The following is a 12,511-nucleotide window of genomic DNA, read 5'->3' on the forward strand; positions in this document are numbered from 1 at the left end:
GCACAGATACCGTTCCATAAGCCAAGTATGTAATAGACAAGAGCTACTCCTTGCTCAATGAAGTGGACTCAACACCCCATATTAAACGCCTAAGAATATACCTGACTAGTAAGAATCTTAAAACCTATGGATTTATATGTCTCCGAAAGAGAATCAAGCGTGTGTACAGCGGCATAAACGCAGCAGTGATAGGATTGGTGAGGTTCGGTGAGCAAATGCAGACCCTTTGAAGTCATATCGCATGGTACCCATTCCATGGGTCTCAACTCTGCAGGTTTAAGGGATTCTTCCTTCAGCTAAAACATGCATGTGGAACCCAGAGTATGATCCACCGTGTGATCGGGAAACGTGTTCAAATGTGTCTCAGTTTTCTTCCCCTGGTACTCGGTTGCAACATTCCAGACGCTTTACTAACACTCTCCCCACTTGGAGAGTTGGTGCCTTTAACCTCCTGTTTGGCCCAGTTTGCAATTTCTGCGGAAGAAGAACAGGAATAGGGAGAACCAATGAGAGACTATCTGGAGGTGTCTGGACGGGCAAATTTAACTCTCATTTCCCACCAGGAAGAGGAATTAACCAAAGGTTCAGCGTGCCATGCCGAAACCACACTAGGGTCTGAAGCAATCCTGCGGTGTTGCGGCCAGCTCACAAGAAAGCGAGTTGAAGAAAGGAGCTCAAGGGCACTGTGATTCACAAACCTGCAGAGTTATAAATGACAGCTATCGTCCAAAAATATATTGAAGTAAGGCTGCCAAGAGAACTTGAAAGCGGGGCAGAATTGCAGGAAACCGATTTCAGAAGGTACACGGGAGTCGCTCTTAAAGCATAGGAAAAGAGACAGAACTTGGAAAATAATGCACTTGGCAAAAAAGGGCATATATGTTTTATCCAGTGCTCTCATAACTGAGGGGAGGAGATTCCCAGCAGGCTCCAACTGCCACCTGAGGGCTCACATTGCCAAGGCAACGTGAGCAAGCCAGGCAGGAGTTACCTCACAGCAGAGGTCCCACCTCACAGAAGGGTGAGAAACCCAGCCAACATCAGACTCTCACCAGAGGGCCCACATCACCAAGCGGATGGGAACCAGGCAGGAGTGCCTTCACACCAGTGGGGCCACATCATCGAAAGGTGAGGTACTCAGCACATGTGTCCTCAAACCAGAGGACCCACATCACCAAGGGCCTCGGAGTGAGGCAGGCAGGAGTAGCCTCACAACACTGGGCCCATAGAATAAAAAAGTGAGGAATCCAGCAGTTGGAACCTCCCAGCAGGCGGCCCAGAGCACCGAGGCTATGGGATCCAGGCCACAGTGAACTCACAGAAGAGGGCCCATGTCATGAAACTGAGCAACCCAGCCATTGGGACCTCAGAGCAGGAGGCCCACATCCCCATGGGGATATAAATCTGGTAGGAGTGTCCTCGCACCACTGAGTACGTATCAGAAAATTTTGGGAGACCAGCAGTTAGGGCCTGACGCCAGAGGACCCACATCACCAAGGGAAGGAGGCTCCCAGCAGGCTCCAACTGCCACCAGAGGGCTGACGTCGCCAAGGCGATGTGTGCCAACCAGGCACGAATGACCTCACAGCAGAGGGCCCACCTCAGAGAAGTGTGACGAACCCAGTCAGGATCAGACTCGCACCAGAGGGCCCACATCACCAAATGGATTGGAACCAGGCAGGAGTGTCCTCACATGAGTAGGACCACATCATCTAAAGGTGAGGAACCCAGAACATGTGGCTTCAAACCATAGGACACCCATCACCAAGGGGCTGGGAGTGAGGCAGGCAGGAGGAGCCTCACAACAGAGGGCCCAAAAATAAGAAAGGTGAGGAATCCAGCAGTTGGAACCTCCCAGCAGGCGGCCCAGAGCACAGAGGCTAGGGGATCCAGGCCGGAGTGAAGTAACACCAGACAGCCCACATCATGAAACTGTGAGCAACCCAGACATTGGGACCTCAGAGCAGAAGGCCCACATCCCCATGATGATGGGAACATGACAGGAGTGTCCTGGCATCACTGGGCTCACATCAGAAAACGTGGGGTGCTCAGAAGTTAGGGCCTGACGCTAGAGGGCACTCATCACCGAGGGGAGGAGGCTCCCAGCAGGCTCCAGCTGCCACCAGAGGGCCAACGTTGCCAAGGCGATGTGTGCCAGCCTGGCAGGAGTGACCTCACAGCAGAGGGCCCACCTCACAGAAGGGTGAGGAACACAGCCAGGATCAGACTCTCACCAGAAGGCCCACATCACCAAGGGGATGGGAACCAGGCAGGAGTGTCCCCACACCAGTGGGACAACATCATCGAAAGGTGAGGATCTCAGCACATGTAGCCTCAAACCAGAGGAACCACATCACCAAGGGGTTCGGAATGAGGCTGGCAGGACCGGCCTCACAACACAGGGTCCATAGAATATAAAAGTTGAGGAATCCAGCAGTTGGAACCTCCCAGCAAGTGGCCCGGAGCACCGAGGTTATGGGATCCAGGCCGCAGTGAACTCACAGCAGAGGGCCCACATCATGAACCTGTGAGCAGCCCAGCTGTTGGGACCTCAGAACAGAAGGCCCACATCCCCACTGGGATGGGAACCTGGCAGGAGTGGCTTCGCACCACTTAGCACATATCAGAAAATGTTAGGAGCCCAGCAGTTAGGGCCTGACGCCAGGGGGCCCTCATAACTGAGGGGAGGAGACTCCCAGCAGGTTCCAACTGCCAACAGAGGGCCCACGTCTACAAGGTGGCATGCGCCAGCCAGGCAGTAGTTACCCCACAGAAGAGGGCCTATCTCACAGAAGGGTGAGGAACCGAGGCAGGATGAGACTCTCGCCAGAGGGCCCACAACACCAAGGGGATGGGAACCAGGCAGGACTGTCCTCCCACCAGTGGGGCCACATCATCGAAAGGTGAGGAACCCAGCACATGCGGCCTCATATCAGAGGACATACATCACAAAGGGGATGGGAGTGAGGCAGGTAGGAGTAGCCTAAAAACAGAGGGCCCAAAGAATAAAAAAGGTGAGGAATCCAGCATTTGGAACCTCCCAGCAGGCGGCCGAGAGCACAGAAGCTATGGGATGCAGGCAGGAGTGAACTAACACCAGAGAGCCCACATCATGATACTGTGAGCAACCCAGGCGTTGGGACTTCAGAGCAGAAAGCCCACATCCCCATGGAGATGGGAACCTAACAGGAGTGTCCTGGCATCACTGGGCTCACATCAGAAAACGTGGGGAGTGCAGCAGTTAGGGCCTGATGCTAGAGGGCCGTCATCACCGAGGGCAGGAGGCTCCCAACAGGTTCCATGTGCCAACAGAGGGCCCACGTCGCCAAGGTGATGTGTGCAAGTCAGGCAGGATTGACCTCACAGCAGAGGGCCTACCTCACAGAAGAGTGAGGAACCCAGCCAGGATAAGACTGTCACCAGAAGGCCCACATCACCAAGGGGATGGGAACCAGGCAGGAGTGTCCTCACACCAGTGGGGCCACATCATTGAAAGTTGCGGAACCCAGCACATGTGGCCTCAAACCAGAGGACCCACATCACGAAGGGGTTGCGAGTGAGGCAGGCAGGAGGAGCATCGCAACACAGGACCCATAGAATACAAAAGTTGAGGAATCGAGCAGTTGGAACCTCCCAGCAGGCGGCCCAGAGCACAGAGGCTATGGGATCCAGACCACAGTGAACTAACACCAGAGAGCCCACATCATGAAATTGTGATCAACCCAGCTGTTGGAACCTCAGAGCAGGAGGCCCACATCCCCATGGAGATGGGAACTTAAGAGGAGTGCCCGAGCATCACTGGGCTCACTAAGAAAAGTTGGGGAGCCCAGCAGTTAGGGCCTGACGTCAGAGGGCCCTCATCACAGAGGTGAGGAGGCTCCCAGCAGGGTCCAAGTGCCACCAGAGGGCTCATGTCAACAAGGCGAGGTGAGCAAGCCAGGCAAGAGTTACCTGATAGTAGAGGGCCCACCTCACAGATGGGTGAGGAACACAGCCAGGATCAGACTCTCACCAGAGGGCCCACATCACAAAGGGGATGGGAACCAGTCAGGATTATCCTCACACCAGTGGGGCCTCATCATCTTAAGGTGAGGAACCCAGCACATGTGTCCTCAAACCAGAGGACCCACATCACCAAGGGCCTTGGAGTGAGGCAGGCAGGAGTAGCCTCACAACACAGGGCACATAATATAAAAAACGTGAGGATTCCAGCATTTAGACCTTCCAGCAGGCGGCTCAGAACACCGAGGCTATGGGATCCAGGCCGCAGTGAACTCACAGTAGAGGGCCCACATCATAAAACTGTGAGCAACCCAGGCGTTGGGACCTCAGCGCAGAAGGCCCACATCCCCATGGGAATGGGAACCTGGCTGGAGTGTCCTCGCACCACTGGGCGCACATCAGAAAATGTGGGGAGCCCACCATTTAGGGCCTGACGCCAGAGGGCCGTCATCACCGAGAGGAGGAGGCACCCTGCACGCTCCAACTGCCACCAGAGGGCTCACGTCTCCAAGGTGACGTGTGCCAGCCAGGCAGGAGTGACCTCACAGCAGAGGGCCTACCTCACAGAACGTTGAGGAACCCAGCGAGGATTAGACTCTCGCCAGAGGGCCCACCTCACCAAGGGGATGGGAACTAGGCAGGAGTGTCCTCACACGAGTGGGGCCACATCATCGAAAGGTGAGGAACGCAGCACATGTGGCCTCAAGCCATAGGACAGTCATCACCAAGGGGCTGGCAGTGAGGCAGGCAGGAGGAGCCTCACAACAGAGGGCACATAGAATAAAAAAGTTGAGGAATCCAGCAGTTGGAACCTCCCAGCAGGCGGCTCAGAGCACCGATGATAAGGGATCCTTGCCGGAGTGAACTCACAGCAGAGGGCCCACATCATGGTACTGTGAGCAAGCCAGCCGTTTTGACCTCAGAGCAGAAGGCCCATATCCCCATGGGGATGGGAACCTGGCAAGAGTGTCCTCACTCACTTGGCGCACATCAGATAATGTGGGGAGCCCAGTAGTTATGGCCTAAGGCAAGAGGGCCCTCATCACCGAGGGGAAGAGGATCCCAGCACACTCCAACTGCCACCAGAGGGCCCACGTCGCCAAGGTGACGTGTGCCAGACAGGCATGATTGACCTCACAGCAGAGGGCCCACCTCACAGAAGGGTGAGGAACCCAGCCAGGATCAGACTCTCACCTGAGGGCCCACATCAGCAAGGGGATGGGAACCAGGCAGGACTGTCTTCCCTCCAGTGGGGCCACATCATTGAAAGGTGCGGAACCCAGCACATGTGGCCTCAAATCAGAGGACACATATCACAAAGGGAATGGGAGTGAGGCAGGCAGGAGTAGCCTAAAAACAGAGGGCCCAAAGAATAAGAAAGGTGAGGAATCCAGGAGTTGGAACCTCCCAGCAGGCGGCCGAGAGCACAGAAGCTATGGGATGCAGGCAGGAGTGAACTAACAGCAGAGAGCCCACATCATGAAACTGTGAGCAACCCAGGCGTTGGGACCTCAGAGCAGAAGGCCCACATCCCAATGGGGATGTGAACCTGGCTGGAGTGCCCTCGCACCACTGGGCGCACATCACAAAATGTGGGGAGCCCAGCAGTTAGGGCCTGACGCCAGAGGGCCCTCATCACTGACGGGAGGAGGCTCCCAGCAGGCTCCAAGTGCCACCAGAGGGCTCATGTCCACAAGGCGAGGTGAGCAAGCCAGGCAGGAGTGACCTCACAGAAGACGGCCCACCTCACAGATGGGTGAGGAACCCAGCCAGGATCAGACTCTCAACAGAGGGCCCAAATCACCAAGGGGATGTGAACCAGGCAGGAGTCTCCTAAGACCACTGGTCCCACATCATCGAAAGGTGAGGAACCCAGCACATGTGGCCTCAAACCAGAGGACACACATCACGAAGGGGCTTGGAGTGAGGCAGGCAGGAGGATCCTCACAACAGAGGGCCCAAAAAATTAAAAATTGAGGAATCCAGCAGTTGGGACCTCCCAGCAGGCGGCCAAGAGCACAGAGGCTATGGGATCCAGGCCTCTGTGAACTAACACCAGAGAGCCCACATCATGAAAATGTGAACAACCCAGCCGTTGGGACCTCAGAGCAGAAGGCCCACATCCCCATGGAGATGGGATCCTAAGAGGAGTGCCCAAGCATCATTGGGCTCACTAAGAAAAGTTGGTGAGCCAAGCAGTTAGGGCCTGATGCAAGAGGGCCCTCATCACCGGGAGGAGGAGATTCCCAGCACGCTCCAACTGCCACCACACGGCTGACTTCACCAAGGCAATGTGTGCCAGCCATGCAGGAGTTACCTATCAGCAGAGGGTCTCCCTCACAGAAGGGTGAGGAACACAGCCAGGAACAGACTCTCACCAGGGGGTCCACAAAACCACGTGGATGAGAACCAGGCAGGAGTGTCCTCCAACTAGTGGGGACACATCATCGAAAGGTGAGGAACCCAGCAAAGGTGACCACAAACCAGAGGACCCACATCACCAAGGGGTTGACAGTGAGGTAGGTGTCTGGACGGGCATATTTAACACTCATTTCCCACCAGGAAGAGGAATTAACCGAATGGCTCAGCGTGCCATGCCGGAACCACACTAGGGCCTGAAGCAATCCTGCGGTGTTGCGGCCAGCTCACAAGAAAGCGAGTTGAAGAAAGGAGCTAAGGGGCACTGTCATTCACAAACCTGCAGAGTTATAAATGACAGCTATCGTCCAAAAATATATTGAAGTAAGGCTGCCAAGTGGACTTGAAAGCGGGGTAGAATTGCAGGAAACCGATTTCAGGAGGTAGACTGGAATTGCATGTAAAGCATAGGAAAAGAGGCAGAACGGCCACAATGATGCACTTGGCCAAAAAGGGCGTATGTGTTTTCTCCTGAATATATTCAGGGAAAAACGCATACGCACTTTGTGGCCAACCAAGCAAGCTTGCAAAGGAAATCTGCACTACAATGAAGTCTCACTGCCCCCCGGTCAAAAGGGCCATCTGAAAAAAGTGTAAAATCCAGAAAGGCAGGACAGGCCATGCAGAACTGGGAGCCTTGTTATGCTGATGGGCGGGATGTAAATTGCCAACAGCCACTCTGGAGAAGTGTATGGTGTTTCCTGAAACATCTAAGAAACAAAGCAACAGAGCCTAGGGCACTTCCACTTATGGTCCTATAGCTTAGGGAAATTAAAATCAAAAAGACACAGCCACACCAAAGTTTGGGATGGCTCTCTTAACAAGAACCTCGTTTACGGTACAAGTTCAATACAACAGAAAACGAAAAATGGATAAAGAAGTTGTGGTACTTACGTACAATGCAATATCACTCAGCAATGAAATCTATGTCATCAGGCCCGTAGCAGCATAATGAGTGGATTCAGGTATGATGATTCTAAGTGAAATAAGTCACACAGAAAAGAAACATCATAAGATATCACTACTACACGGAATGTAAACTTGGCTACACAGGAACTGAATTACAAAACAGAACAGGGTCTCAAATGTAGAAAACCAACTTATGCTTTCTTAAGGGGAAAGGTGAGTTGGGGTGCTGCATAAAACCAGAGATTGAAATTAGCACAGATACCGTTCCATAAGCCAAATATGTAATAGACAAGAGCTACTCCTTGCTCAACGAAGTGCACTCAACACCCCATATTAAACGCCTAAGAATATACCTGACTAGTAATAATCTGAAAAACTATGGATTTATATGTCCACGAAAGAGAATCAAGCGTGTGTACAGTGGCATAAACGCAGCAGTGATAGGACTGGTGAGGTTCGGTGAGCAAATGCAGACCCTTTGAAGTCATATTGCATGGTACCCATTCCATGGGTCTCAACTCTCCAGGTTTAAGGGATTCTTCCTTCATCTAAAACATGCATGTGGAACCCAGAGTATGATCCACTGTGTGTTCGCGAAACGTGTTCAAATGTGTCTCAGTTTTCATCCCCTGGTACTCAGGTGCAACATTCCAGACGCTTTACTAACACTCTCCCCACTTGGAGAGTCAGTGCCTTTAACCTCCTGTTTGGCCCAGTTTGCAATTTCTGCAGAAAATGAACAGGAATAGGGAGAACCAATGAGAGACTAGCTGGAGGTGTCTGGACTGTCAAATTTAACTCTCATTTCCCACCAGGAAGAGGAATTAACCAAAGGATCAGCATGCCATGCCGGAACCGCACTAGGGTCTGAAGAAATCCTGCGGTGTTGTGGGCAGCTCACAAGAAAGCGAGTTGAAGAAAGGAGCTCAGGGGCACTGTAATTCACAAACCTGCAGAGTTATAAATGACAGCAGTCGTCCAAAACTATATTGAAGTAAGGCTGCCAAGAGGACTTGAAAGCGGGGCGGAACTGCAGGAAACCGATTTCAGGAGGTAGACTGGAATTGCATGTAAAGCATAGGAAAAGAGGCAGAAGGTCCACAATGATGCACTTGGCCAAAAAGGGCGTATGCGTTTTTTCCTGAATATATTCAGGAAAAAACGCATACGCCCTTTTTGGCCAACCAAGCAAGCTTGCAAAGGAAATCTGCACTACAATGAAGTCTCACTGCCCCCCGGTCAAAAGGGCCATCTGAAAAAAGTGTAAAATCCAGAAAGGCAGGACAGGCCATGGAGAACTGGGAGCCTTGTTATGTTGATGGGCGGGATGTAAATTGCCAACAGCCACTGTGGAGAAGTGTATGGTGTTTCCTGAAACATCTAAAAAACAAAGCAACAGAGCCTAGGGCACTTCCACTTATGGTCCTAGAGCTTAGGGAAATTAAAATAAAAAAGACACAGCCACCCCAAAGTTAGGGCCGGCTCTGTTTACAAGAACCTCCTTTGCGGTACAAGTTCAATTCAAAAGAAAACGAAAAATGGATAAAGAAGTTGTGGTACTTACGTACAATGCAATATCACTCAGCAATGAAATCTATGTCATCAGGCCCGTAGCAGCATAATGAGTGGATTCAGGTACGATGATTCTAAGTGAAATAAGTCGCACAGAAAAAGAAACATCATAAGATATCATTACTACACGGAATGTAAACTTGGCTACACAGGAACTGAATTACAAAACAGAACAGGGTCTCAAATGTAGAAAACGAACTTATGCTTGCTTAAGGGGAAAGGTGAGTTAGGGTGCTGCATAAAACCAGAGATGGAAATTAGCACAGATACCGTTCCATAAGCCAAATATGTAATAGACAAGAGCTACTCCTTGCTCAACGAAGTGGACTCAACACCCCATATTAAAAGCCTAATAACATACCTGACTAGTAAGAATCTTAAAACCTATGGATTTATATGTCTCCGAAAGAGAATCAAGCGTATGTACAGCGGCATAAACGCAGCAGTGATAGGATTGGTGAGGTTCGGTGAGCAAATGCAGACCCTTTGAAGTCATACTGCATGGTACCCATTCCATGGGTGTCAACTGTCCAGGTTTAAGGGATTCTTCCTTCAGCTAAAACATGCATGTGGAACCCAGAGTGTGATCCACCGTGTGATCGGGAAATGTGTTCAAATGTATCTCAGTTTTCGTCCCCTGGTACTCGGGTGCAACATTCCAGATACTTTACTAACACTCTCCCCACTTGGAGAGTCAGTGCCTTTAACCACCTGTTTGGCCCAGTTTGCAATTTCTGCAGAAGATGAACAGGAATAGGGAGAACCAATGAGAGACTAGCTGGAGGTGTCTGGACGGGCAAATTTAACCCTCATTTCCCACCAGGAAGAGGAATAAACCAAAGGATCAGCGTGCCATGCCGGAACCACACTAGGGCCTGAAGCAATCCTGCGGTGTTGCGGCCAGCTCACAAGAAAGCGAGTTGAAGAAAGGAGCTCCGGGGCACTGTCATTCACAAACCTGCAGAGTTATAAATGACAGCTATCGTCCAAAAATATATTGAAGTAAGGCTGCCAAGAGGACTTGAAAGCGGGGCAGAATTGCAGGAAACCGATTTAAGGAGGTAGACTGGAATTGCATGTAAAGCATAGGAAAAGAGGCAGAACGTCCACAATGATGCACTTGGCCAAAAAGGGCGTATGTGTTTATTCCTGAATATATTCAGGAATAAACGCATATGCCCTTTTTGGACAACCAAGCAAGCTTGCAAAGGAAATCTGCACTACCATGAAGTCTCACTGCCCCCCGGTCAAAAGGGCCATCTGAAAAATGTGTAAAATCCAGAAAGGCAGGACAGGCCATGGAGAACTGGGAGCCTTGTTATGCTGATGGGCGGGATGTAAATTGCCAACAGCCACTCTGGAGAAGTGTATGGTGTTTCCTGAAACCTCTAAAAAACAAAACTTGAGAGCCTAGGGCACTTCCACTTATGGTCCTATAGCTTAGGGAAATTAAAATAAAAAAGACACAGCCACCCCAATGTTTGGGACGGCTCTGTTTACAAGAACCTCGTTTACGGTACAAGTTGAATATCACAGAAAGCGAATAATGGATAAAGAAGTTGTGGTACTTACGTACAATGCAATATCACTCAGCAATGAAATCTATGTCATCAGGCCCGTAGCAGCGTAGTGAGTGGATTCAGGTACGATGATTCTAAGTGAAATAAGTCACACAGAAAAAGAAACATCATAAGATATCACTACTACACGGAATGTAAACTTGGCTACACAGGAACTGAATTACAAAACAGAACAGGGCCTCAAATGCAGAAAGCCAACTTATGCTTGCTTAAGGGGAAAGGTGAGTTGGGCTGCTGCATAAAACCAGAGATGGAAATTAGCACAGATACCGTTCCATAAGTCAAAAATGTAATACACAAGAGCTACTCCTTGCTCAACGAAGTGGACTCAACACCCCATATTACACGCCTAAGAATATACCTGACTAATAACTATCTTAAAACCTATGGATTTATATGTCTCCGAAAGAGAATCAAGCGTGTGTACAGTGGCAAAAACGCAGCAGTGATAGGATTGGTGAGGATCGGTGAGCAAATGCAGACCCTATGAAGTCATATTGCATGGTACCCATTCCATGTGTCTCAACTCTCTAGGTTTAAGGGATTCTTCCTTCACCTAAAACATGCATGTGGAACCCAGAGTATGATCCACCGTGTGATCGGGAAACGTGTTCAAATGTGTCTCAGTTTTCGTCCCCTGGTACTCGGGTGCAACATTCCAGACGCTTAACTAACACTCTCCCCACTTGGAGAGTCAGTGCCTTTAACCTCCTGTTTGGCCCAGTTTGCAATTTCTGCGGAAAATGAACAGGAATAGGGAGAACCATTGAGAGACCAGCTGGAGGTGTCTGGATGGGCAAATTTAACTCTCATTTCCCACCAGGAATAGGAATTAGTGAATGGCTCAGCGTGCCATGCCGGAACCACACTAGGGCCTGAAGCAATCCTGCGGTGTTGCGGCCAGCTCACATGAAAGCGAGTTGAAGAAAGGAGCTCAGGGGCACTGTCATTCACAAACCTGCAGAGTTATAAATGACAGCTATCGTCCAAAAATATATTGAAGTAAGGCTGCCAAGTGGACTTGAAAGCGGGGTAGAATTGCAGGAAACCGATTTCAGGAGGTAGACTGGAATTGCATGTAAAGCATAGGAAAAGAGGCAGAACGTCCACAATGATGCACTTGGCCAAAAAGGGCGTATGTGTTTTCTCCTGAATATATTCAGGAAAAAACGCATACGCACTTTGTGGCCAACCAAGCAAGCTTGCAAAGGAAATCTGCACTACAATGAAGTCTCACTGCCCCCGGTCAAAAGGCACATCTGAAAAAAGTGTAAAATCCAGAAAGGCAGGACAGGCCATGGAGAACTGGGAGCCTTGTTATGCTGATGGGCGGGATGTAAATTGCCAACAGCCACTCTGGAGAAGTGTATGGTGTTTCCTGAAACATCTAAAAAACAAAGCAACAGAGCCTAGGGCACTTCCACTTATGGTCCTATAGCTTAGGGAAATTAAAATCAAAAAGACACAGCCACCCCAATGTTTGGGACGGCTCTGTTTACAAGAACCTCGTTTACGGTACAAGTTGAATATCACAGAAAGCGAAAAATGGATAAAGAAGTTGTGGTACTTACGTACAATGCAATATCACTCAGCAATGAAATCTATGTCATCAGGCCCGTAGCAGCGTAGTGAGTGGATTCAGGTACGATGATTCTAAGTGAAATAAGTCACACAGAAAAAGAAACATCATAAGATATCACTACTACACGGAATGTAAACTTGGCTACACAGGAACTGAATTACAAAACAGAACAGGGCCTCAAATGCAGAAAGCCAACTTATGCTTGCTTAAGGGGAAAGGTGAGTTGGGCTGCTGCATAAAACCAGAGATGGAAATTAGCACAGATACCGTTCCATAAGTCAAAAATGTAATACACAAGAGCTACTCCTTGCTCAACGAAGTGGACTCAACACCCCATATTACACGCCTAAGAATATACCTGACTAATAACTATCTTAAAACCTATGGATTTATATGTCTCCGAAAGAGAATCAAGCGTGTGTACAGCGGCATAAACGCAGCAGTGATA

This window comes from Orcinus orca, chromosome 2 (genome assembly GCF_937001465.1).
Source record: "Orcinus orca chromosome 2, mOrcOrc1.1, whole genome shotgun sequence".
NCBI lineage: Eukaryota > Metazoa > Chordata > Mammalia > Artiodactyla > Delphinidae > Orcinus > Orcinus orca.